Consider the following 27,565-nt stretch of genomic DNA (forward strand, 5'->3'; position numbering starts at 1 on the left):
GAACTGCCCTATTTTCCAAAGCAGCTGCACCATTTTATATTCCCACCAGCAAGGTATAAGGATTTCAATTTCTCCATATCCTTATTACCACATATTTGTCTTTCTGATTGTAGCATCCTAGTGGGTGTGAAGTGGTATCTCATTGTGGTTTTGATTTGCATTTCCCTGAAGGCTTATGATGTTGAGCATCTTTCATATACTTGTAGGCCCTTTGTGTATCTTCTTTTTTTTTTAACATTTTTTTATTAGTTTCAGGTGTACCAAACAGTGTAATAGTTAAACATTTATCATTTACATCCCTCACACAGTGACAACCCCTCTCCCCCCATCCATTACCCCTCTGACATCGCACACAGCCATTACATTTCCACTGTCTCTATTCCTAATGCTGTACTCCGCTTCTTGTAACTACATACATATATAGAAAATGGTAATTGACATTCATTACTGAAATTCATCAGCTTCAGGTATACAGTGCAGTGATCAGGCATTTACATCATCCCTGAGGTGGTCTCCCTAATGAGACAAGTGTCCATCGGATACCCTACAAATTCTTTACAACATTATTGATTACATTCCTCAAATTGACTTTTTTTAAAATTTATTAGTTTCAGGTGTACAAGACAAGGTAATACTTAGACGTTCATCATTTATATCCCTCACTCTGTGAACCCCCCTCCCCCCATCCACTATCCCTCCGACCTCACACTGAACCATCACATTATATATATAAAATTATAGTTGGCATTCATTATTGTTTAGCTTCTGGTGTACAATGCCATGATCAGGCATCCACAGTATCCCTGAGGTGGTCTCCCAAATAGGATGCATGTCCATCGGATACCCAACAAAATCTTTACAACATTATTGAATACGTTCCCCAAATTAATTTTCAAAAACCCTGAGGCCATCTTGTGGTTACCAGCTGCTTCCTAATCCCTTCACCTTTCCCCTTATCCCCACCCTCCCGCCCATCTAACAACTCTCGGTTTTTTGCTTTTTGTCCCCAAAACTGTTTCTGATTAGTTCATTCACTTATTCTTTTCTTTAGATTCCGCATATAAGTGAGATCATATGGTACTTGTCTTTCTCTCCTCAAATTGACTTTTCTATCCCTGTGGCAATCTTGTGATTACTGACTGTGCTTTCTAATCCCCTCACCTTCCCCCTTATCCCCACCCTTCCTCCCATCTAGCAACCCTCAGTTTTTCCTCTATGTCTCTGAGACTGTTTTTGAGTAGTTCATTCATTTATTTTTTTCTTTAGATTCCACCTGTAAGTGAGGTCATATGGTATTTGTCTTTGTCTGACTTATTTCACTTAACATAATGTTCCATCTATATCGTCACAAATGGTAAGATTTTATGCTTCTTTAAAAAGCTGCATAATATTCCATTGTATAAATGTATTACAGTTTCTTAATCCAGTCATCTACTGATGGGCATTTCAGTTGTTTCCATGTCTTGGCTATTGTGTATAGTGCTGCAATAAACATAGGAGTGCATATTTTTTTTTTAAATTAGAGTTTTGGATTTCTCCGGATAGATACCTAGGCGTGGAATTGCTGGGTCATAAGGTAGTTCCATTTTCAGATTTTTGAGATACCTCCATACTGTTTTTCCATCGTGGCTGCACCAATCTGCAATCCCACCAACAGTGCACAAGGGTTCCCTTTTCTCCACGTCCTCGCCAGCACTTGTTTGTTGATTTACTGATGATAGCCATTCTGACTGGGGTGAGGTGGTATATCATTGTGGTTTTTATTTGCATTTCTCTAATGATTAGTGAGGTTGAGCATTTTTTTCATGTCTGTTTGTCATCTGTATGTCCGTTTTAGAAAAATGTCTCTTCATGTCCTCTGCCCATTTTTTAATTGGGTTGTTTGTTTTTTTGGAGTTGAGTTGAGTGAGCTTTTTAATAAATTTGGGATATTAACCCCTTATCGGATACATCATTGGCAAATGTGTATCTTCTTAAGAAAAATATCTATTCAGATCATTTTCCCATTTTTTCACTGTTTCTTTTTTATCTTTTTATTGGTGAGTTGTAGTTGTGTAAGAGTTCTTTATACATTTTGGATACTAGACCCTTATCAGATATGTGATTTGCAAATATTTTCTTCCATTTTGTGAGTTATCTTTTCACTTTGTTGATAGTATCCTTTGCAGAATAAAATGTTTTAATTTGATAAAGTGCAATTTATGTTTTATTTGGTTACTTTGTGCTTTTGATGTTATATCTAAGAAATCATTGCCTAATCCAAGGTAAAGTAAAGTTTCCCCTGTTTTCATCTAAAAGTTTCAAGGTTTAGCTCTTAAATTTAGGTCTTTGGTTCAATTTCATTCTTTTCTTGTGAATATCCAGTTTTCCCAGCCCCATTTATTGAAAATACTGTTCTTTCCCTATTGAACAAACTTGGCGCCTCTGTTCAAAATCCATTGACCGTAAAAGTATGAGTCCTTTGACTTTGTTTTTTGTTTTCTTTTTTTTCCCCTCCTAATTGCTCTTGGTGGAACTTGCAGTGTCATGTTGAATAGAATTGGTGAGAGGGGAAATCCTTGTGTTTTTCCTGTGGTAGTGGGAAAGCTTTCAGTCTTTCATTATTAACTGTGATGTTAGCTGTGGATCATTCTACTTTGAACCAACTTTATTCAGGTGTAATTTATGTACAATAATCTCTATATATATTATAGCGTACAAGTCAATGAGGTGACAGATACCGTGTTTCCCCGAAAACAAGACCCAGCCAGGCAATCAGTTCTAATGCGTCTTTTGGAGCAAAAATTAATATAAGACCGGGTCTTATATTAATTTTTGCTCCAAAAGATGCATTAGAGCTAATTATCTGGGTAGGTCTTATTTTCGAAACAGGGTATATGCCACAATAAAGCTACTGAACATTTCACAAACCCAGGAAAGTTTTTTGTGTCCATTTTCAGGATATACTGTTTTATGGTTGTTTCAAGGATTTTGATTTACATTCTTAATGCTTCAATTTTTACGTAGATTTAATATTGTATTTAATAGTGTATTATATAAAATATAAGAACCATGCAACCATTTATTTTCTCCAGGTTTTAAGCTATAGTTGTTGTTGTGTGTGTGTGTGTGTGTGTGTGTGTGTGTGTGTGTGTGTTTCACATTCATATATCATAAGCCATGCAATGCAATGTTGTAATTTTTGCCTTGTACAAATGTGCATTTTTCAAGAAATAAAGAGAAAATATTTTTAAATTTTCATAAGGTCCAGTTTTTCAATTTTTTAGTACTGATTGTGCCTCTGATATGAGGTCTAACTCTTTGCCTAGCCTTAGATCCCAGAGATTCTTTTTCTAATTGTTTAAAGTTTTATAATTTTAGCGTTTTTCGTTTATGATCTATGAGACCTATGTTAGTTTTTTAAAAGAATGATTTATTGACATTTATTGTTTTTTTAAGCTAATAGAATTGAATTGTATACAACATTGTTAAATACAGTTCATTTCTTTTTTTTTTTCTTCTCTCTTTTTTAATTAAAGTTTATTAGGATGACAATAGTTAGTAAAATTACATAGATTTCAGGTGTACAATTCTGTATTACATCATCTATAAATCCCACTGTGTGTTCAGCACCCAGAGTCAGTTCTCCTTCCATCACCATATATTTGATCCCCCTTACCCTCATCTCCCACCCCCCACCCCCCTTACCCTCTGGTAACCACTAAACTATGCAGTTCATTTCTGATTTCTCTTAGAGTTCTTCTTCCTCAAGTTGTAGTCTTATGTTGTTGATTATGATAATGATGCCAGAAATTCTCTCAACTTGAGCTTCAGAACGCAGGTTATGTAGGAACTTCTCAGTCATCCTCAACTTTGTAAGGTTTTTTGATAGCCTTTGCTTGGAGTCTATCAAGTTCTTTGTTAATTCTTTCCTGCCTCGGCCTTAGGAGTTTTATTTCTCCATTAATTCTGTGCATTGCTATCTTAAAATCCTTTTGATTCCTGCAAATTGTGTTTTTGCTTTCTTTATAATATCACAGTAAGTTTGACCAGGTGGAGGCTCTCTCATTTTTTCAGTGAGTTTAATCTTGGTTTTTCTAGGGGTTTTGGAAATACCAGCTATATCATGCATCTTAAAATAATATAAAATCAGTGGACTCTGACCTCCAGTATTAAAGAGCACATGGTTAAACTCTGGACCACTGCTACTATAATGGGACTTTGTTGTCCGTCTTTATAATATTGATTCTTCCTTGGATGTGGACATTGTATACGCTCTTGGGTTCTTTAAAATTTTCATCATATTGACGTCTATAGAATTTGATAAGTGTTTTTGATTTCTTGCAATCCTACCCTTTGTAGATTTTAAAGGTGCTTTCTTGGTACCATGTATGTTGTGGTGGAGTGTTCTTTCAGTTTACAGTTCATCCGAAAGCTTTGTTGGGGTTTTTAAACCTGACAACCAAAGGAAAATATTATTCCCAAGATCTCTTTAAATTCATTATTAAAGAGATTACTGGATTTTGGAAATGCTTCCTGGAATGTTGCACAGATAGCTTGTGTCAAACAATCAGGATACACCTTAAATTTATTGAGAAACCACAACCAAAAGCAATCATGCAAAAGAGCAATAGAGATCATAAAAGACCCCGGATAGCCTCAGCAATCTTGAGAAATAAGAACAAAGTGGGAGGTATAACAATACCTGACAAATTATACTACAAGGCTTCAGTAATCAAAACAGCATGGTGCTGGCATAAAAACAGACACATAGATCAATGGAACAGAACAGAGAGTCCAGAAATAAATCCATGCTACATGGCCATTTAATCTACGACAATGGAAGCAAGAATGTACGGTGGGGTAAAGACAGTCTATTCAATAAAAGGTGCTGGGAAACCTGGGCAAACACGTGCAAAAAAATGAAGTTGGACCACCTCCTTATACCATATACAAAAATAAATTCAAAATGGCTTAAAGACTTAAATGTAAGATCTGAAACCATAAAATACCTAGAAGAAAATATAGGAAGAAACTTCACAGACATTACCCGGAATAAGATTTTTACTGGTATATCCCCTCACGCAAGGGAAGTAAGAGAAAAAATAAACATGTGGGATTACATCAAACTAAAAAGTGTTTTCACAGCAAAGGAATCCATCAATAAAACAAAAAGGGATCCTACTGAATGGGAAAAGATATTTGCCAATGATATATCTGATAAGGGGTTAATATCACAAATTTATAAAAAACTCACTCAACTCCAAAAAAACAAACAACCCAATTAAAAAATGGGCAGAGGACTTGAGGAGACATTTTTCTAAAAAGGACATACAGATGGCAAACAGACATGAAGAAATGCTCAACCTCACTAACCATCAGAGAAATGCAAATAAAAACCACAATGAGATACCACCTCACCCCAGTCAGAATGGCTATCATCAATAAATCAACAAACAACAAGTGCTAGCGTGGATGTGGAGAAAAGGGAACGCTTGTGCACTGTTGGTTGGATTGCAGATTGGTGCAGCCACTATGGAAAACAGTATGGAGGTATCTCAAAAATCTGAAAATGGAACTACCTTAAGATCCACCAGTTCCACTCCTAGGTATCTATCTGGAGAAATCCAAAACTCTAATTCTAAAATCTTTATGCACTCCTATGTTTATTGCAGCACTATACACAATAGCTAAGACATGGAAACAACCGAAATGCCCATCGATAGATGGCTAGATCAAGAAACTGTGGTACATTTATGCAATGGAGTATTACGCAGCCATAATGAAGAAAGAAATCTTACCATTTGCAACAACATGGATGGACCTAGAGAATGTTATGTTGAGTGAAATAAGTCAGACAGAGAAAGACAGATACCATATGATCTCACTTATATGCGGAATCTAAAGAATAGAATAAGTGAATGAACTAATCAGAAACAGTTTTGGAGACAAAGGGGAAAAACAGGGTTGCTAGATTGGCGGGTGGGTGGGGATAAGGGGGAAGGTGAAGGGATTAGCAAACAGTTTGGAACCACAAGATGGCCACAGGGTTTTGAAAATTAATTTGGGGAACATAATCAATAATGTTGTAAAGATTTTATAGGGTATCCCATGGACACGTGTCCCATTTGGGAGACCACCTCAAGGATGATGTAGATGCCTGATCACTGCACTGTACACCTGAAGCTGAACAATAATGAATGCCAACTATAATTATTTTTATATATATATATATATATGTATATATATATATGTATGTATATACTTACAAGAAGCAGAGTACAGCATTAGGAATAGAGACAGTGGAAATGTAATGGCTGTGTGCGATGTCAAAGGAATAGTGGATGGGGGGAGGGGTCCACACAGTGTGAGGGATATAAATGATAAACGTCTAAGTATTACTTTGTCTTGTGCACCTGAAACTAATAAAAAAAAAGAGTAATAGAAGCTTGTGAGAGAAAATAAGTTGTCTAGATTTTAATAACTTTTTAATCAAAGTTGTGGGCTTTTAAAATAAAGAGATAAATTCATTCAGCATCCAAATACTTGGGTAGTTCAGTGAGCTCATCTGTTTTGAATCCTGAGAAGTTGTAACCCTCTATATTCTGCTTTGTTTCCATTTCATTCAAAAGCATCATCGTCTTTTTCTTATGGTACTTCCTTAGAAATGCCTTGTACCTTTCCAGTTTTTCCTTGAGAACCTGTCCCAGATATGCTGTCCCACTCAAATATTTTAGAGATGTGGTTTTCCAAAAGAGATTCCCCTAATCTTGACTCCATGATCATGATTACATTATACATTTGAGGGACATTTTTACCCTTAGATGTGTACAAATTAAGGTAAATGAACTATATTCTTTTATTTGCCTCAAAGTGTCTACCCATTTATTGTTATCTCCAAAATGAGTTTTCCTTGGCCAGTAATCCTAATTTTGAAACTTTAAGAATTCTTCTTTGTTTTTTGGAGGTTCTCGCACTTTCTGGCAGTGAGGTCTGTGCATCCATTGAGAGAGTAGTTGGCCGGCAACGGTACAGTAACTTTGCAGAGAAGAGAAATCACCTGGGCCTTAGGCATCACGGTGAGCTGGGGGAACAAACTGGAGTTGCAACTAACACTCGGAAAGTATATTTCCAGAACTGTGTCCCACTTCTGTGGTCCTAGCCAGTGTCAGTAGGGAACCCAGTGTGGGGCTGGAAGGGTGTGAGGGCCAGCCTGGCAGATCCTGGCCCTGCTCCTGGAGCCTGTCTCTTAGCAGAAGGGCAGCATCGCCTTATGCCTGGAGAGGCCAAGGTGGGACCTGTTTTGTTGATGTCTGTATACGGCCTAAGGGTTTTACTTTTTTCTTTTGCCTGTAGGCGTTCAGTGGCTCTAGTACCATGCCATTTGTTAAAAAGACTACTCTTCTGTTGAGTTCCTTTTTACATCTTTGTCAAAAATCAGTTGGGCATATTCGTGTGGGTCTTTTTCTGGGTTAGTTTTTAAAATTCAGTTGTGTGTCTAATCCGTCTGTTACTTACATACAGTCTTGATGGCTGTAGCTGTATAGGGAGTCTTAACATTGGGTAAAGCGATTCCTCCCACTGTCTTCTTTTTTAAAAGATGATGTAATGCAGAATTGTACACTTGAAACTTACGTAACTTACTAATCATTGTCACCCCAATAAACTTTAATTTGAAAAAAAAGATTATTTTAGGACTTCTACCTTTCCATATAAATTTTAGAATTAGCTTGTCTACAGCAAATCTTCCTGGGATTTTGATAGGTATTGCATTAATTCTATATATAAATGTGGGGAGAATGGACATCTTTACTATGTTGTTGAGTCTTCCAGCACATGAACATGATTTGTCCCTCTATTTATTTAGGTCTTCAGTGATCACTTTTATTAGCTAAGTTTATCCCTAAGTATTTCATTTTCTTTGGAGGGATTTTAAGATGGTATTTTTTTTATTTGAGTTTCCATATGTTCATTGAAACGCTATTGATTTGAGTGTGTATCTATGTATCTTGTATCCCATGACCCTGCTGAACTTAGTATTAGTACTAGGAGGGTTTTTGGTGTTTTATTTTTTTTTAAATTTTTTTGTGGATAGAATCCTTGGGACTTTTTTATGTAGACAGTCATGTAATCTTTAAAATGGAAGCAGTTTCAGCTCTTTCCAATCTGTAAGCCATTTAGTTCTTATTTTCCTTTTATTATGCTGGCTAGAATTTTGAGTACTGTGTAGAATAAGAGTGGTGAGAATGAATATCCTTACCTTGTCCCCAGACTTAGGGGAAAAGCATTAAGTCTTTCACCATTAGGTATGATATATGCTATAGATTGTTTTATACATGTTTTTGTCAAGTTGAGGTAGTGCCCAGCTATTCCTGACTCCCTGAGGAAATGCCTTTTCTGCGTTAATTAATATGATTCCATTATTTTTGTTTCACCTATTGATATAGTGGATCACATTGATTGATTGAGCCTTACATCCTTGTAATAAACCCATTTGGTCATAATGTATAATTCTTGGTAAACATTGTTGGATTCAATTTACTAAATTTTGTTGGGGATTTTTTGAATCTTAAGTTCCCGTATTTCGGTTCTTCTGTATCTTGGCTAATTTTCTGTCTAGAGTTCTACCAATTGCTGAGAGTTGGGTGTTGAAGTTCTTAATTATTATTGTGGATTTGTATATTTATCCTTTTAGGTAAGTGATGTTTCCTCCCCATTTGTTCTAAAGGTTTCTTGTTTGGTACATGCACATTTAGGATATTGTATCTTGGTGGATTGATCTTTTCATCATGTGCCTCATCGTCCCTAGTAATTTTTTCTCTGAAGTCTACATTATGTGATATTACATATCTAGCCCTGCTTTCTTTTGCCTGATGTTAGCATGCCTTTCTCTGTGCTCCTACTTTCAACCTATTTATCTTTGTTGTTTTTGAAGTGAGTTTCTTGTAGAATGTAAATGTCTATAGTTATTTTTTTACCCACTCTGCCAATTTCTCCCTTTTAATTGGTGTATTTAAACTATTTACATTTAAAATAATACTTTATGTCTTAGGACTTAAGTCTGCCATTGTAGTATTTGCTTTTCATTTCTTCCCTATGTTTCTCTTTTCTTGCCTTTGTATGAGCTACTCGTAATTTTTCTTTGGATTCCTTCTTGTTTTATTTATGCTATTTTGAGTATATTGTGCTGTATAGTTAGTGGTTTCTGTACGTAAAACTTATCACATTCTACTGGTATGGACATTTTACCATTTCAAGTTAAGTAATGAAATTTTACTTCCATTTAGATCCCTTTACCCTTTCCACTTATTAAATACTTCTCAAGTATATTTCCTCTACATATGGTATTCACCACTATAGATGTTATAAAATTTGCTTTAACCATTAAATGTGACTTAAGAAAGTTATAAGGAGAATAGTCTACTATATTTTACCCTTATTTTTGCCTGAAAAATACCTCTTTTTACCCTCTTTTTTTCTGAAATTACACGCCTCCATGTATTATTTCTTTTCTCTGTAGAAAGCTTCCTTTAGTCATTATTTAAGGATAAATCTGATAGTAACAAATTCTTCTAGTTTTCTTATGTCTGAGTGTATATTTTTCCCCCTTCATTTCCAAATATGTGTTTTGCTGGATGTACTATTCATGGTTAGCAGTTCTTTCAGCACTTGAAAAATGTTTTGCCACTTCTTTCTGGCCTCCACGTTTTCAGATAAGAAATTTGCAGTCATTCAAATTGGTGTTCCCCTGTCAGTAATGTGGAGTTGCTTCTTAGTTGCTGTTAAAATTTTGTTTTCAGAAGTTTAATTATGATGTATCTTGACATGGATTTCTTTGGGTTTATTCTGTTTGAAGTTCGCTTAGCTTTATGAATCTGTTTTATGTCTTTAGCTGAATTGGGGGAGTTTTCAGCCATTATTTCTTTGAATATTTTTTTCTGCTTCACATTCCTTCTTGTCTTCTTCCAAGGCTCCACTTGTATGAATTTTTAGTCTTTTCCTATTGTTCCCCAGGTTCAGAGACCCTGTTCGTTTTCTTTCAGTCTCTTTCTGTTCAAACTGAGTAAAAAATATTCATCTGGCCTCAAGTTCACTGATTGTATTATCTGTTATTTCTAGTCTACTATTTAGCCCACCAGTTAGTTTTTAAATTTAGTTTATTGTCTTTTTCAGTTCAATAATTTCTATGTTTTTTATAAGTTCTATTTTTCCTGCGGTTTTCTATTTTTTCATTTGTTTCCAGAGAAATTATAATTACTCACCGAGGCTCTTTTTCTGATCGTTGCTTGTCAGATAATGCCAACATCTGATTCATGTTGTTATTGGTGTGAGCTGATTTTCTTTCCTCCTTCGACTTGTGATTTTTCTTGTTCTTGGTATGACAAGTGACTTTTTTTTAATTGTATGTTGGACATTTTAGATATAATGATTGGAGACTTTTGATCATATTTAAATCTTCTATTTTAGCAGACACTTGCCTGGTTGAGTCTGTAGATTCTAGCCTCCTTTTGTGAGTATTAGTTCCAATGATAATTTAGTTTTCTAATAATTTAGTTTTAGCTCTTGTAATGCTATTCTGGTCTGCTTTGTCTTCTGGCTTTGGCTGAACTCTTGCTGAGTCCCTATTGGTACCACAGCAGGAGTGGAAGGTGCTCCTCTGGGCTGTCAAGTGTTAGATTTGGGGAGTAGGGCATGCTGGACCCACAGGATGGAGAACATTTCCCCTTCCCCTGGCCTGTTTTTTGGCCACCTGATGCTGGTTTCCTTCGTACTCCATTTCTGCTGGTGCCACTGGGGTATGGAATTACTTACCTGGCCACTGTCTACTGCTGGGTAGAAGGTCAGTAGCTGTGGGATCTGCATGGCTCTCTGCCACTGGGTGGAGGGCTGGGACATAATGCCCTCGGTTGCCTTTCCCTTTGGGTGAAAGGGTCAGGATACCTGGCCTGAATCTTCTCTGCTGCATCGTGGAACACCAAGAGCCTCCTGAGGCTCTCTGCTACCAGACTCTTTCCTGTTTTCCTTCGGTCTTGTAAGAATATGATTTGTCTTCTGAGTTTTAGCTTCTATAGGGCTTTCCCTCTAGTGCAAAGCCATAAATATGGGAAACTCATCCACTGTCCTTCCTTTCATCCAACTGACACCTTCCTCCCAGTTTCTACCTGCTTTTGATGGTTCTCTTATGCCTTCAGGCTGTTGTTTTCTAACATTTGTCTAGCACTTTTCGTTGGTATCTACAGTGGGATTAGTCTGATGGAACCATTACCAGATGTAGAACCTCTCTTTCCTAATTTTTGTCATAGCAAAATATCAACCCTGACTTAATTGAGGTAACCGCTGTATGCCCATCAGCAAGCTCTGAAGAGCTGATGACAGAGGGATGAAGTGAATTTCATTCATTCATTCATTCATTCATTCATTCATTCAATTTATTGTGGGTGGTATTGGTTAGTAAAATTATATAGGTTTCAAGTGTACCTTTCTTTAATGCATCATCTCAAAGGAGCCAAAAACATAAAATGGAGAAAAGAAGCCTCTTCAATAAATGGTGCTGGGAAAATTGGAAAGCCACGTGCAAAAGAATGAAACTAGACTTCTACCTGTCGCCATGTGCCAAAATTAACTCAAAATGAATCAAAGACCTCAACATAAGACCTGAAACAATAAATCACATAGAAGAAAACATAGATACTAAACTTATGGACCTTAGTCTTAGAGAGGATTTTATGAATTTGATATCAAAGGGAAGTAAAAGCAAAAATAAATGAATGGGGCTATATCAAAAAAGCTTCTGCTCAGTGAAAGAAACCATCAACAAAAAGAGGCAACTAACCAAATGGGAGAAGATATTTGCAAACAATGCCTCTGATAAGGGGCTAATATTCAAAATATATAAAGAACTCCTATAACTAAACAACAAATAAAAAAAATCTAGTTGAAAAATGAAGTGAATTTCTGATGTTTGGGGGTATTTTTATGCCAAGGCAAAGTTGAGAGGGATCTTCAGCCTGATCAAATAGAAAGGTGCGCTTACATTTTGTGTCTGTGTCCCAGATAAAATTGAAAATTCTGTGCAGCAGAGATCTGTATCTCATTTATCTCTGTATTCCTAGCACCTACCATAGTGTTTGATATAAGTAGTTGCTTGTTACATGTTTGTTGAATAAGTTAATAAGAATTGCTCTAGGTATTTCTATCAGCCTACTCTTGGTGGGAGAAGGGTTCTTTGTTGATGTTTATCATTCTTTTTGCCTAATCAGGACTTCCAAATTGATAACGAACTTATATTGGTGGGTAACCTAAGATCTGTTCTTATTTCTCCATGTAGTAATAGACTAAGGCATATAAGAGACAGGAAGTGAAGCATGAATTCAGATGTGTCAATTGTGGTTTTGATTGCTTTATCTAATAATATGCAAACCACTTATTCTGATTTTTATGTACTGCTGAGGTCAGCATTTTTTACCTCCCGTTGTGTGATCTGTTACTACTAGTGCATTAGTACTTTTGGTGGTTAAGATTGGTTCCTTTTCAGTTGGCATTGTGGTCTAATCAAACATCTGTTTTGTTGGTTTCATTTTCAGCCTCTGGCTAGAAATATTAAACCTCAGCATTTTTCTCTGTAGCTGCCTACCTACTCAGTACAGTGTTTGAGTATCACTTTGGTTCTCTACCACAATATTTGCATTATTTTTTCTTAAAAAAATATTTATCCAATTACTTTAATTACATAGGTAATACACCAATATATACTCCTGGTAAAAATTTAAAGCTATGCAAAACCCCTCCCTGTGTCCTTGTCCTTTCTGTTATCAGCTTGATATGTGTCCTTCCAGATCTCTTTCAGTGTAGTTACATACATAGATATGTATCCTTAGACCTTATGCTATTGTTTTTTGTCTTTAAGCACATAAAAGAGATCCTATCATATGTGTCACTTTGTAATTTTTAACTCAATTATGTGTTCTGGAAATATATCTATGTTTAATAACAGATTTTATTTAATTGCCCCGTGGTATTCATTAATAAGACCGTACTACAGTTTGTTTAGCTATTCCTCCTATTGACAAACCTTTTGGCTGTTTCCAGTTTCCAGTTTTTCACCCTTTTAACTAAGATTGCCGTGAACAAAGTAGATCATGCTAGAGGAGACACTAGGGCAAAATTAGGACCATAAGTTCTACTTATTTATTTATGTATTTGTTTTCTTTCATAACTGTGATTTTATTAATTGTTTTGAGGATAAGTACACACACATTTCAATTTGTACACAATTCTTTAGGTATGTACCCAAAACCTAAAAAGTCATGTAGTTGTGATTCTTTTCTACAGTAATTCCAGTTACTTTCCAGCTTACAATTTGGAGGTTAATTTTCCTTAATAGACTATCAAGTACCAATATCTTTAAATGTTGCTACACTGTTACATCCAAGTCCTACTAATTCACAGTTTAATATCAGATACACCACATACTCAAATTTTCAATCTTTCACAGCACATTAACAAAATGACTAGGAAAAACTGGACTACCACGACCAAAGATGGTACAGAGTGCACAAAATCCGTTCAAGGAGAGCCAAGATCAAGGAGTGGTTTTGTTTAGGAAACAATTCTACCAAAAACAGGGGAATAGAATTCAAAATGGTGAAGACATATTAAATGCAAGACTGACTCCAAATGGCCACTTGGTATGCTGTGTATTATAAGATATAAAAACTATCCTCATCTATGGAAAGTTAAGCTGACACCCAAGACAATCAAAGCCTCCCATATTCAATATCCCACTATTTTCTAGTTGTACCAAAAAATAAACAACCAGCAAATGATTTTACTTCTTAAAAAGAAAAAGCATTTAAACAAAAAATGGGATGAGGTGGAATTCACTTCTTAAAAATGTCACCCCAATAAATTTAATTAAAAAAAAAATGTTTCTAGAGCTACTAAAAAACTTGCATTTCCAAAATAGTTGATTAAAGTATTCCTCTGGATTGTATAAGAAGGGAGACAGGGACCACTGACGAGACATGGTGTAATATTATTCAGTCTTGGCTTCTTTCTCTCCTGCTTCATCGGAGGCTGGCCTCTCTCTGTTTTTAGTTTCTCCATTTTCTGCAGGTAACTCTTCTTTAGTATCTTGGTTAGCCACTTGGGCCTGTTTTCCCTTTGCTCCCTTTTCCCTTTTGTGTGTACTTTTTTGTCTGCAGATTTATCCTTTCCTGGCTTCGTTTCCAATTTTGGCTTTTTGGCTTCGTTTCCAATTTTGCAGGAGGAGGTTTAGCTGACAACCTCGCTGACCTCCTCTTGGGCTCCTCCTTCGCTGCCCCCTCAGAGGAGTTGACCTTCCTTTTGGGCCTCATGGCGGGCCAGCGTGTGTTGGGTGCCTGTAGGCTATGGTGTGCTGCCGAGACTTCCGAAACTGGGCTGCTTGGCAGCTGCCACTCCTCTCGCTGCCCTCCGGAGCTGCTGGGACTCATGGGGGGTGGGTACTGGGAGAGCTAGGGATTCATGGGGGGGGGCACTGGGAGAGCTATTTTAATACATATTACCAAATTGCTTTCCAGAGGGACTGGACCAATTTCAATTCTCATCAGCTAGTGGTATATTCTTCTTGTCAATATTTGACAATTCAGGTGTGTTTTGCTAGGCTGATGAGTGGAAAATAATATATTGTTTTAATTTACATTTCTTGAGTCCTAGAGATTGAGTGTTTCTTCATGTGTTTATTTTTAACTTTTTGTTTTTATTTTTATTTATTTATTTTTGATGCATATTTGGCTTTACTGGGGGTCAAGGACAGGGCAGGGGGCATTCAGGGCTTGGCTGCCATGGTGTCCTTGATCCAGTCCAGGAAGGAGAGAAGTCTGATAAAGACGCCGGGCAAATGGGTTCAGCCACATGGGGTGTGTCCCCAAGATGTGATTCCTTGAAACACACCATCACAGATCAGCGGGCCCCCTCAGTCACCCACACAGATGTCCTTGCCACCCTGCAAGTGTCCAGCACACAGCATGACGTCTGTCACCTTCTGGGGTTGAGCATTGGCACACACGTCATTGGTCAGGAGCTTGAGGTCCACACACGGGAGTTCATGTGGGTACTCAACTAGAAGGGGATCTAGTTCGATGTTGCCCCAGCCAAAGGCATAGCAGGTGCTCCCCAGTTGGAGTCCCTGGATGGGCAGGCCCAGGACCTTCACAGTATCTGTTATGTGGGCGGGCTCTGCCAGGTGGAGCAGCATGAGGTCATAGCTCTAGTCTTCTGGATAGGTGGTGTGGTTCTTCAGGAGGCTCAAGTTGAATTGAGGGTGTTGGAAGCTCTTACTGACCTGGACAAACTGTGCTGTGTCTTCGTTCTCAAACAGGTTGTGGCGACCCAGCCAGAGCTGGTAATTACTAGGGAGAGAGGAGAAGAAAGGGAGAAGGGGCAGGGCAGCATGGGGGCGGGTCCCAAAGGAGAGAAAGAGAAACAAGGAAAAAAGTGAGCGCGAAAGGTTTAGAATCATGGAGAAATAGAGACAGTGAGAAAGCAAAAGAATGTGACAGTGGGAAAGGCAGATCCAGAGACAAAGAGAAAGGCAGTGAAAAACAGCTTTAAAAGATACAGGAAATGAGAAAGGCAGAGAGGAAAACAGAGATAGAAGGAACAGAAAGGAGGCAGGATGAGGAGGAGAAAAGACAGATAGTGAGAAACAGACAAATGGAAGAGTGAAGCAGGAGTGAAAGAGCAGAGCAAGGGAGGAGAGTGAGAAATAGACAAAGTGGGAAAGGAATGGAAGAAGTAAAGAGAGAGAATGAGAAATAGGCAGAGCAGGCTAGGAGGTGACAGAGTGAGAGAGAAACGGAGGGAGGACAAGAGGGGGTCTTAACTTTTTATTTTTAAATGATTTTAGACTCATATAGAGGCTGCCAAAATAGTACAGAGAGTTCCTGTGTACCCTTCACTCAGCTTTCCCCAATAATATGTAACCATAGTACAGTCACCAAAACCAGGAAATTGACAATGATACAATGCTATTAACTGCAAACCATGTTTAGATTTTACCAGGTGTTTTTTTTTAAAGATTTTATTGGGGAAGAGGAACAGAACTTTATTGGGGAACAGTGTGTACTTCCAGGACTTTTTTTCCAAGTCAAGTTGTTGTCCTTTCAATCTTAGTTATGGAGGGTGCCGTTCAGCTTCAAGTTGTCTTTTCAGTCTTAGTTGTGAAGAGCGCAGCTCAGCTGCCACTGCTGGTGCAGGGGGCGCAGCCCACCATCCCTTGTGGGAGTTGAACTAGCAACCTTGTGGTTGAAAGGCTCGTTGCAACCAACTGAGGCAGCTCAGCTCAAGGTGCCGTGTTCAATCTTAGTTGCAGGGGGCGGAGCCCACCATCCCTTGCGGGACTCGAGGAGTTGAACTGGCAACCTTGTGGTTGAGAGCCCACTGGCCCATGTGGGAATCGAACTGGCAGCCTTCAGAGTTAGGAACACGGAGCTCCAACTGCCTGAGCCACCCGGCCGGCCCGGATTTTACCAGTTTTCACATGCATTCACTTATTTTGTTTGTCTGTAGTTCTGTGCATTTATTTCATGTATAGACTTATATAACAGTCACCACAATAGGATACAGAACAATTCCATCACCACCAAAATTCCTTTGAGGTGTTCATTAATAGCCACACCCTCTCCCACATATAACCTCGGGTGACCACTGATCTATTCTCCATCAGGATAACTACGTCATTTTGAGAATGTTACATAAATGGAATCATACAATATGTAACCATTTGAGATTGATATGAGATCTACTCAAGCTGTTAATGTGTATCAGTAGTTGGTTACTTTTTATTGTTGAATAGTATTCTGTTGTATGGCTATACCATAGTTTATTTACTTCTTCATGTATTTATTGAATATTCATTTTTCTTCTTTGCAAATACCATTCATATTCTTTGCCCATTTGTCTATGAAGGTCTTCCTCTTTTGCTGCTTTGATTTCTTTATACATTCTGATACTAATCTTTTGTTAAGTGTACCACAATTACGTTCTCCCAGTGTGTCGCTAATTTGCTTGTAGTGTCATTTGTCACACAGAAGCATTTATTCTTTATAAGATCAAATCCAGTTTTTTTTTTTTTTTTTTTGCTTTTGGATTTTGTGTCTTTCTTAGGAAGTCTCATGAACATCAAATATTCTGTGTTTTCTGATACATTAAATCATTTTGTCTTTGTTTAGCTCTATATCCCATTTGGATTTTTTTTTTTTGTAGACTGTGTGATGTAGAGATCTAGTTGTGTTTTTTCAAAATTAATAGATATTTGTCCCAACACATTTATTAAACAGTCCATCCTTTCTACACCAATCTGAAATGCTATCTCTTGTTTTATTACAATTTTTATTACAATTTTGATCTTTATTTTAGTTAATGCTCTACAACTTTACTATGATTTATGACTTTCAAAGGGCTGTAAAATGAATTTTCCTATTTGTAGTTTATAAAACTTTTACAGAAAATTAGGACAGTACGATTAACCCCATTTTCTAGATTTGAAAAGCATTGTACAGAGTTAATTATTTATTCAAAATCAGCTGTGAAGTGTATTTAGTACTCAGGTTTCCTTTTTCATAGTGTAGTAATCTTTTTATGATGTATGGCTTAATCTTTGTATATATGAGGATCTTATGTCATTGTAGAAGCAATACATCATAAAAAGATTACTATATATGTACGTGTACACACACACACACACACACACACAGTGTTATATCAGAATAGTGGATACTGAAAAAATCTGTGGACCTTATTGTAAGAAAAATCATTAAAAAGAAAATCTACAAGTTACATAGGGGAACATCAGTTCAAGCTCACAGAGAGGACTACTTCTAATGCCCCAGGGGGACAGCCCTGGCTACTTTCTTATATTGGTTTAGGAGGCAGAGGAGGTTTTCTTTCCCCTCTGTGCTTGAGCCTTATGCTGGCTTTTGGAAACAGGATCAAGCAGTCATGTTGTAAGGTGCTGGAAACCAGGAATACTAAGCAGTGTTTTATTAGAAATATGTGGAATATCACGCTTTTTTATTTTTCATACAGCTCAGTCAGATGTTGATCCTTAACGTTGGAAACTAGTACCTTGGGTACAGTTCTTAGAAGGCATCTATCTTTGAAAAAGTCATAGACTTACCTTGCTTGGTGAAAATTTGCCATGGGACAATAAAACAAGGTAGACAAATAATTTATGAGTTGTCCTAACAAATAATGTAAGAGTTGTACTAACAGACATTAATTTCTACTGAAGTATCTTCCAGTTCCTATTGCCTTATTTTGTGGTGCGTTTTAGAAAAAGATTTTTATTAAAATACAGCTAACATACAATATTATGTTAGTTACAGGTATACGCCATACTTATTCAACATTTACATACCTCAAGAAGCAAACACCCTGGTAAATCCAGCAACCATCTGACACTGTACTATGCTATCACATTATTATTGACTATATTCCCTATACTGTATGTTACATCCCTATGACTTATGTGTTTTATACCTGGAAACTTGGACCAATTATTGCCCTTCACCTCCCTCCCTTTTTAATTTATCAGTTGCAGTTATCATTCAATATTATTTTACATTAATTTCAGGTGTACAGCATAGTGGTTAGACATTTATATAATTTAAGAAGTGATCCCCCTGACTTGTTTAGTACCCCATGCACTATACATAGGTATTACCATATTATTGACTACATTCTCTATGCTTTACTTCCCCATGACTCCATGTAGTTCTGAATCCTTTCACCTTTTTCACCTTGCCCACAACCTCCTCCCGTGTATCTCCCTGATAAAACTATAACTCATCTGACACTATACATAGTTATTACAATATTACTAACTATATTCCTTGTGCTATGCCCTACAGCCCCATGACTACTGTTTAACACCCAATTTGTATTTCTTAACCCTTCCCCGCTTTTCACCCATTCCCAACCCCCCTCCCATCTGGCAACCATCAAAATATTCTCTGTATCTTTGAGTTTGTTTCTGTTTTGTTTGGTTCTTTATTTTGATCTTTAGATTCCATATATTAGCGAAATCACATTGCATCTGTCTTTCTCTGTCTGAGATACTCCACTGAGCACAATACCCTCCAAGTCCATCCACGCCACCGCAAATGGGAATAACCCACTCCCTTCCATGGAACAATATTTCATTGTATATCTGCACCCCCTATTCTTTATTCATCCATCGGCGGACATACAGACTGCCTCCATATCTTGGCCATTGTAAATAATGCTGCAATGAACAGATGGATGTACATACCTCTTCTTTGGATAAATAGAAGTGGGTCTTTCTTAGATTACTGGGTCTTTCTTTGGCTCTTGTTATAGCCTTTGTTTTGAAGTCTGTTTTGTCTGGTATAAATATTGCTACCCCAGCTTTTTTTGTTTGTTTCCATTTTCATGAAATACATTTTCCCCATCCCTTTATGTTCAGTCTGTGTGTGTCTTTCTATCTGAAGTGAGTCTCTTGTAGGCAGCATATGTACGGGTCTTGTTTTCTTATCCGTTCAGCCACCTTATCTTTTGCTCAGTGCATTTAAGCCATTTACATTTAAAGTAATTGATAGATGATATGTAATTTTATTGCAATATGTAATTTTATTGCAATTTTATTATTGATGTTTTTGTTTTTATCCTTTTCTTTCCATCTTAAAGAAGTCCCTGTAGATTCCTTGTAATAGTGGTTTGGTGATGAACTCCTTTTACCTTTTCTTGTCTGGGAAGCTCTTTATCTTTCCTTCGATTCTAAAAGATAGCTTTGCTGGGTAGAATAATCTTGGTTGTAGGTCTTTGCTTCTCAGCACTTTGAATATTTCTTGCCAGTCCATTCTGGCCTGTAAAGTTTCTGTTGAGAGATCAACAGATCTCTATGGGGGATCCTTTGTAGGTAACTGACTGCTTTTCTTTTGCCATTTTTAAGATTCTTTCTTTGTCTTTAACCTTTGGCAGTTTAATTATGATACATGTTGGTGTGTGCCTCTTTGGGTTCATTCAGTTTGGTACCCCCTGCACTCTGGGATTCTATGTCTATTTCCTTTGCCAGGTTAGGGGAGTTTTTTGTCATTATTTGTTCAAATAGGTTTTCAATTCCTTGCTATCTCTCTTCTCCTTCTGGTGTCCCTATGATGTAAATATTGGTATGCTTGATGTCCCAGAGGCCCCTTAAACTCTCCTCATTTGTTGGGTTCTTTCTTCTTTTTGCTGTTCTGATTGTGTGTTTTCTGCTACCTTGTCTTCTATATCACTGATTTGTTTCTCTGCGTCATCTAATCCACTGTTGATTCTCTCTTATATACTCTTCATTTCAGTTTTTATATTCTTCATTTCTGACTGGTTCTTTTGTATGTTTTGTTAATCTCTATTTTTATGTTCCGTGTGTGTTTTTTGAAGTTCTCCCTGAGATCATCGAGCATCCTTTTAACCACTGGAATTCTGTGCCTGGTAGATGCCTTGTCTCATATTGTTTAGTTCTTTTTCTGTAGTTTTGTTGGGGCCTCTGGGACATCAAGCATACCGATATTTATTTGGGACATATTTCTTTGGCTCCCCATTTTGGCTGCCTCCCTGTGTTTGTTTCTCTATATTAGGTAGGGAGGCTATGCTCCCAGTCTTAATATAGTAATAGCCTTATGTTTTTCTGTGGAGCTCAGTTGTCTCAGTCTCCCCGGTCAGTAGAGCTGAGTGCTCCAGGTATGTCCCTTGTGTGTGTTGTGTGTGCCCTCCTGTTGTAGTTGAGCCTTGGTTGCTTGTCAGTGGAAGGGATAATCCTTAGGTTGATTGGTTGTGAGGACTGGCTGTGATTACAGCTGTATTTAGGGGTGACCCTACAGAACAGGATTTGTGTTAGCAAGGTTCTGGTGCCTGCCTAGTCTCCCCTTTGGATATGTTGTCCCTGTAGGTAGCCTGGTAGTATTCGAGCTGGGTCTCAAGCTGGCCACTTGGCATGTCAGCCCCAGGGTTTCCTGCGAAGGTACCCATCTCAGACCAAATTCAACCACAGCGTGTGCCCTGCTTGGGGCTACGTGGAATGAGTCACAAAGGAATCCGCAGATGGCCACTATGTACGCTGCACTTGGAGATGTCTCAAGAGGCTAAGCCACCAATCGAGGCCACTGTTGCTAGTTCCGGGCATAGGGCTGCTCAGCCAGTGATACAGGACCCACCACAGTCAGTTGCTGCTTGTTGGGGTTTGTGAACCTTTGAGAGGTTTTTAGGAAAGGCGGAAGAATGAGCAAAGATAGGCCAATCGTGGGGAAAATTCACTGGAAGTGGCTTGGGTGTGCCCGCAAGTTGAGTAGGGTAGGGTCTCAGGGAATCACCAGGCGGGTTGGACGAAAGGTGATAGCTTGGTGGATGGAGTCTCAGATATGGGACCACTTGCTTCTGCTCGCTGGGAGTGGGTAGGGCTCAACAAAGAAACAATGGCTTCTGCTAGCACTTCTGCCTGGGAGAAAGCTGCCCCTGCAGCCCTCGTTCTGAAGCCAGACAATTCATTCCTCCACGTATGGCCCTGATGTCTTTCAAGCTGCTGTCCCAGCAGTGGACCTCAGAGCAAGGGAGTCCGTCAGCAATTAAGTTTGTGCGTGGGCCCTTTGAGAGAAGTGCCTGGGACTCCAGCCTCCTTCATCTTACTTAGCCACCAACTCCACTCGTTTTCACAGGCAGAAGTATGGGTACTTCTCACCCTGGCACTGGAATCCTGGGCTGGAGAGCCTGGTATGGCGCTGGGATCCCTCACTTATCCAGGGTGGTCCTCTGCAGCTGAGCTGACTGTCTTGATATTTATCAGTGACGCATGGGTATCAGATCAGTCTTTTGTATATCTCTGCCCCTCCTACCCATCTTGAGGTGGCTTCTTTTGTACATCCTTAGTTGTAGGGCTTCTGTTCAGCTAGACTTGAAGTGATTATCAATGATGGTTATTATGTAGTTGAGTTGTAATTTTGATGTGGTCATGGGAGGAACCAAGCACAGCATTTACCTAACCCGCCATCTTGACCAGAAAATCTCTCTGAAATGCTATCTCACTCATAACTGAAGTTACTATACATACCTGGGTCATTTCTCAACTCACTCTTTTGTCCTTTGACCTTTATCTATTTTTATACCAATCTATTTGACCTTTATCTATTTTTATACCAATACTCCAGTATTTTAATTACTTTATTTATAAGAAGTTTAAAATTTTTGCTTTGATTTTTGTCTTAAATATGTTATTTTAAATGATTATTAATTTTGATTTGGATAGATTTGATTGTTAATTTCTATATTTATGGCGTTATAGTCAGACTATGCTTTCTACTTTTTGGAATTTGATATTTTTTGTACTTTGTTTCCTAATGATTTCTATTTTCTATTCTGGGAGGACCATTCCGAGTTCTGTGTATATTTATTACATCATGCTTAATTATAGTATTCAAATTCTCAATATTTTTATTTTTTTGTCCAATTGTTCTTTTACTTTTGGAGGAAAATGTGTTGAAGTATCCTATTATAATGCTGGATTTCTCCATTTCTTCTTATTATAGGTCCTTAATGTCTGAATTTTAAGTTTTTGTATACTGAAAGGATTTTCCTATATTTGTTACCAAAATTCATTTGGCAGAAAACCTGACCTGAACTTATGAGACTATTAATAGTTTTTTTTTCTTTTTCAATGCTGGTGCATTCTTTCATATTAAAGATGACATAATTGGTATGTGTAACCCTCTAGAACATGATTGAATGTTGCTGAAATGCTTCATTAGTTTACCTGCATTCTTGACTTAAAATATTTATAATGAAATCTTTATGATATATGCAAGGATATCAAGAATAATACAGGGGACATGCATACACTCATCACTCAGCTTATGAAATAAAAAAATTATCAGTGCATTTGCAATCCCCTGGATACTTGTGTTTTGTTTTTTCAAGGTTTAAAACTTCATGTAAATGGTATCCTAGCATATGCATTCTTCTGCAATGTTTTTTAAAAAGTCAACATTGTTTATGAGATTCATCCATGTTGATATATGTAGCTCTAGTTCAGTCATTTTATTTCTGCCAGTGATGTACACAATTCAGTTCTTTCCATTAATTTCCTAATTCTCAGTTTTCTGGCCCATTTCTTTGGGATATTGTGTGTCATATTAGTTTTATGGTGGGTAAATCTCCTCCCATGTTTAGTAAATTTTTTGGTTGTTGCTTAATACTTAAAATGAAAGTCTGATTGGTCAACATTTGGAGCTGGTTTGGGCTTTGTTTTTTTTTTTTTTTTGCTTTATTTTTTTATTTATTTTTATTTTTTTAAAAATTTATTTATTAGTTTCAGGTGTACAAGACAAGGTAATACTTAGACGTTCATCATTTATATCCCTCACACTGTGAGCCCCCCTCCCCCCATCCACTATCCCTCCAACCTCACACTGAACCATCACATTATATATATAAAATTATAGTTGGCATTCATTAATGTTTAGCTTCTGGTGTACAATGCCATGATCAGGTATCCACAGTATCCCTGAGGTGGTCTCCCAAATAGGACGCATGTCCTTCGGATACCCAACAAAATCTTTACAACATTATTGAATACCTTCCCCAAATTAATTTTCAAAAAAACCCTGAGGCCATCTTGTGGTTACCAGCTGCTTCCAAATCCCTTCACCTTTCCCCTTATCCCCAACCCCCCCACACCCATCTAACAACTCTCGGTTTTTTCTTTGTGTCCCCAAAACTGTTTCTGATTAGTTCATTCACATAGTCTTTTCTTTAGATTCCACATGTAAGTGAGATCATATGGTACTTGTCTTTCTCTTTCTGACTTATTTCACTTAACATAATGTTCTCTAGATCCATCCATGTTGCTGCAAATGATAAGATTTCTTTCTTCTTTATGGCTGCGTAATACTCCATTGTATAAATGTACCACAGCTTCTTAATCCAGTTATTGACCGATGGGCATTTCGGTTGTTTCCATATCTTGGCTATTGTGTAAAGTGCTGCAATAAACATAGGAGTGCATACAGATTTTTGAATTGGAGTTTTGGATTTCTCCGGGTAGATGCCTAGGAGTGGAATTACTGGATCATAGGGTAGTTCCATTTTCAGATTCCTGAGATACCTCCATACTGTTTTTGGTTTGGGCTTTTTTAACTCAAGTGTTTAAGCTTTGTGACTTTTAGGTTAAGAGTACCTTACCTGACATCTCGAGAATACCTGTAGTAGCAATGAGACCTTTTGTAGTTAGCTGTACTGTGTGGGATATTTAATGGGTGTTCCAGAAGTCTCTCAGATTCTTCATTTTTAACTGCTCTTCAGAGATTTCTTCTAAATATATAATATTAATGCTCTTTTTAACACCAAAAGAAAAAAAATTCTGTTTCAAGATTCAAACCTCGATAATTTTTTGTATTTTATTGTTACACTTCTTTAATAGTTTCCTCTAATCTTGAACAATTTTTTTAGCCTTTCTTTGTCTTTCATAACCTTGATATTTTTGTCATGTATAGACCAGTTATTTTTTAGAATATCATTTACAGTGGGTTGGTGTGATGTTTCTACATGATTAGATTTGGGTTATGCATTTGTTGCAGGAATACTATAAAAGTGATGTTGAATTCTCTTCAGTGCGTCATATCAGGAGGTAGATGGTGTACATTGTCTTATTAGTGGTGATATTAATTTTGGTCCTTGGGTTAAGATGGTGTCTACCAGGTTTTTCCACTGAAAAGTTAATATTTTTCATTTTGTAATTAAGTAATTTGTAGAGAGTTACTTTGAGACTTAATGTTTATCATAAAACTTTTACCCATAGTTTTCGCAGCCATTGCAAATTCTTACCTGTAACAATTATTACTGTGGTGATTGCCAAATGGTGATTTCCAAATCTTATATTTATTATTTGGATTAGAGCTCTCCATTCTTCCCCATTTGTTTATTAATTCATTTAATAACATTATAGATTTTATTTTATTCTATCGGTTATAATTCATCAGTATCATTTTTTATTTTGATGTACCATCTATCTCAGATTTGGCCAGTGGGATCCTCTTCAAGCTAGTTCCTTTGTCCTTTTGAGATGTCCCCATCATTCTTTGAACTTATGTTCCAGGCCCATCCTTTTCCTCCCGGTCCTAGCTTCGTAATCCGTCATATCTCCTCAAGCCCTGGTAGAGAGTGTTTGTTTGAATGGCGATACAATCTCATATTTATAAGAGGAATGATTTAGGAATGAAGGGAAAATTGGAGAGATAGGAGAGAGAAAGGAGTATTACTGGAGTGATGTCCTTGATCACTCCAGAGGACATAAGTTTATTTTTTACATAGAAGGGTTGGCCTTAGCATTGGAGCCCAGACAGGTTTTCCATAATAATATGGTCAAAGGCAGAATGTATGGGCACAAATGCTATTAGGTAAGTAGATGTGGTAGTGGGAGTTTATGAAAATTCTCTTGTTGCTGTCTTTATTTTCTCATTGAAATAGATGGAAGAGAATCTATTTCATTGGAGGATGAGTTTTGGGGAGGGAGTAGGTATTAAAAGTTTGAGGAAAGCGGCAAAGGTATAGTTTACTAGGGGAATGTTAGAATGAATGTTTGGGATTGCTAGGCAGCATTAAGTACTTATTCTAAAGAAGTTAATTGTTCTAAAGTCTTAATTTCTTTTTTTGGGTTTGGTTCTTATTTTTTCTTATGCTTTGGTGTTTACATAGGTTTTGTTTCTCTATGGATATGATCCATTGGTTTCTCTTCTTTTGGAGATTCTCTACCATTTATGGTGTGTGGATGGCAATATTAGTTTTTCTTGGCTATTGTGACTTTAGTTTTTTAAAAAACATCATTTCTGTTGCTTTCTAGAGTATTAGAGTAGATGTGTGTGTTCCTTGTTATCATATTGATTCAGTCTTTTAGAATTTTTTTATCTGTATGAATAATGTGGATTAACATTATAAGGGACGGATGATTTAGTGATTTTTGTTGTAAACATTTAGCATTGACTAGGAGCAGAAATTTCGTTCAGGTTTTCGTTGATATTGTTTTTAGAAGCATTGACAGGATTGGCCAGATTTCAGAGTTTGAATGCATCAAGAGTCAATAAAATGTTATCATGTATTGTTTTCACAGATAAATGTACTTATTAGCATATCTGAGTTGTATATTTGTAAGATTACTCTGGAAATTGTGGTTCTTAATAGCATTTCCTACTTTACTACTGTTTCATAGCTGATCTCAATAGAATAATTTTCAGCTCTAGTCTTGGTGATTTTAATTCCAACCATAGTATATTTAAGACCCAGAGAGATAGTTGCTGAAGATACCAGTACCTTTGACATATTTACTGTCTCTGTTACATTTCTGTCCATCCACTATTTTCAAGACAATACAGAAACTATATGAAGACTGGACTTTGTTGATGTTTATAATGCTGATATTAATTGGCAAAAGATTCTCCATGTTCAATTTGTTGAGAAACATCCATGGGTCTACTATATGTGAATATGATTAAAACAATCAACAAATTGATTCTGGTAGAGACAGTTTAAATACATATTATATGACCGGTTTCTGAGGCATTCTAAAGGAATAAATCTTATAGAGAACTGACATTGAGGACCAAGCTGTGCCATCTCATTTATCTTCACTGTAATTTCCTCTGTAAAATAGTTAATTCCATTAAATGTTTGTGTAAAAATTGAGAATTAAACTTATATCTGGTTTCTCCAGAGTGAGATTCTGGCTTCTAGGGTATTAAACCACTTATTTAAAAATGCTATTTAGCCGAGTAGTGTATTTATGTGAAATCAACTTCACTCTAATTGAAGGGAAATCAGTATAAATAGTGGGTGTGTTTGCTGAACATTGTCAAAAAAATGTACCCAAAAGGCACATGTTGCTTAGTATATCTTTATAATGTGGATACTGGTGATAAGTACATTAGTCATTTGGATTGATTTATAGCGACATTCTTCAGCCTTCTCTACTGTGTAATGTAAATTAGCTAAAGCATTGAGGATGTCAAAAGGATGGGAACCTTTCTGGTTGAGCTTACTCTTCAGGAAGGAACCAACCTGTGAAATAGCAGCACAGTTGAAATCTTCAATTTGGGAGATTGGTGGAATGAGATAAGAGACTGATTATCAGTGGATTACTATCATAAGGTATTTTAGGGAAAGGCAAACAATTGTTTTGGGGGGATATCAATTGTGAAAGGTATTTTTTAAATTTTTATCATACTATACATGTTACATTATCAGTTTTTATGTGTACACTCAGTTTTGAAGCAAAGTTTTAACAATATGAACTTAATACTGATTACTGGTTTTAGTATATAGCACCAGTTTTTATACCACAGCTTTTCCTATTCTTGATTCTTAAAATTTCCTACGTGACTCTGTAGTTTGGAAAATAGCTTTGTGTGATTTTTCAAGGTTACTGAAGAGTGCTATTTTTTGAAAAATAAAAATCACATGATCATATCAATAGATGCAGAAAAAGCATTTGATAAAATACAGCAACCTTTTATGATAAAAACCCTTAAGAAAGTGGGAATAGAGGGATCATATCTTAACATAA

The 27,565-nt window shown here is 37.0% G+C and overlaps 1 protein-coding gene and 4 pseudogenes across 6 annotated transcripts in view; 1 reads left to right on the plus strand and 4 right to left on the minus strand.

The window, feature by feature from the left end:
• WNK3 (WNK lysine deficient protein kinase 3) overlaps nucleotides 1–27,565 on the plus strand; it is a 178,672-nt gene that overhangs the window by 89,987 nt on the left and 61,120 nt on the right. The window lies entirely within an intron of this gene.
• On the minus strand, nucleotides 3,772–4,620 carry LOC308494451 (protein FAM227B-like; annotated as a pseudogene). Its single transcript has one exon. The product of its transcript is annotated as a protein FAM227B-like (transcript).
• On the minus strand, nucleotides 6,402–10,945 carry LOC308494452 (protein FAM227B-like; annotated as a pseudogene). Its single transcript has 3 exons — nucleotides 10,792–10,945; nucleotides 10,242–10,368; nucleotides 6,402–7,017 (listed from the first exon to the last, which is right to left on the minus strand). The product of its transcript is annotated as a protein FAM227B-like (transcript).
• LOC308494453 (non-histone chromosomal protein HMG-14-like) lies at nucleotides 14,015–14,453 on the minus strand (annotated as a pseudogene). The gene has a single exon. The product of its transcript is annotated as a non-histone chromosomal protein HMG-14-like (transcript).
• Nucleotides 14,867–16,965, minus strand: LOC308494454 (kallikrein-1-like; annotated as a pseudogene). Its single transcript has 2 exons — nucleotides 16,898–16,965; nucleotides 14,867–15,371 (listed from the first exon to the last, which is right to left on the minus strand). The product of its transcript is annotated as a kallikrein-1-like (transcript).

This window comes from Rhinolophus hipposideros (assembly GCF_964194185.1).
Source record: "Rhinolophus hipposideros genome assembly, chromosome: X".
In the NCBI taxonomy this organism is placed as follows: Eukaryota; Metazoa; Chordata; class Mammalia; order Chiroptera; family Rhinolophidae; genus Rhinolophus; species Rhinolophus hipposideros.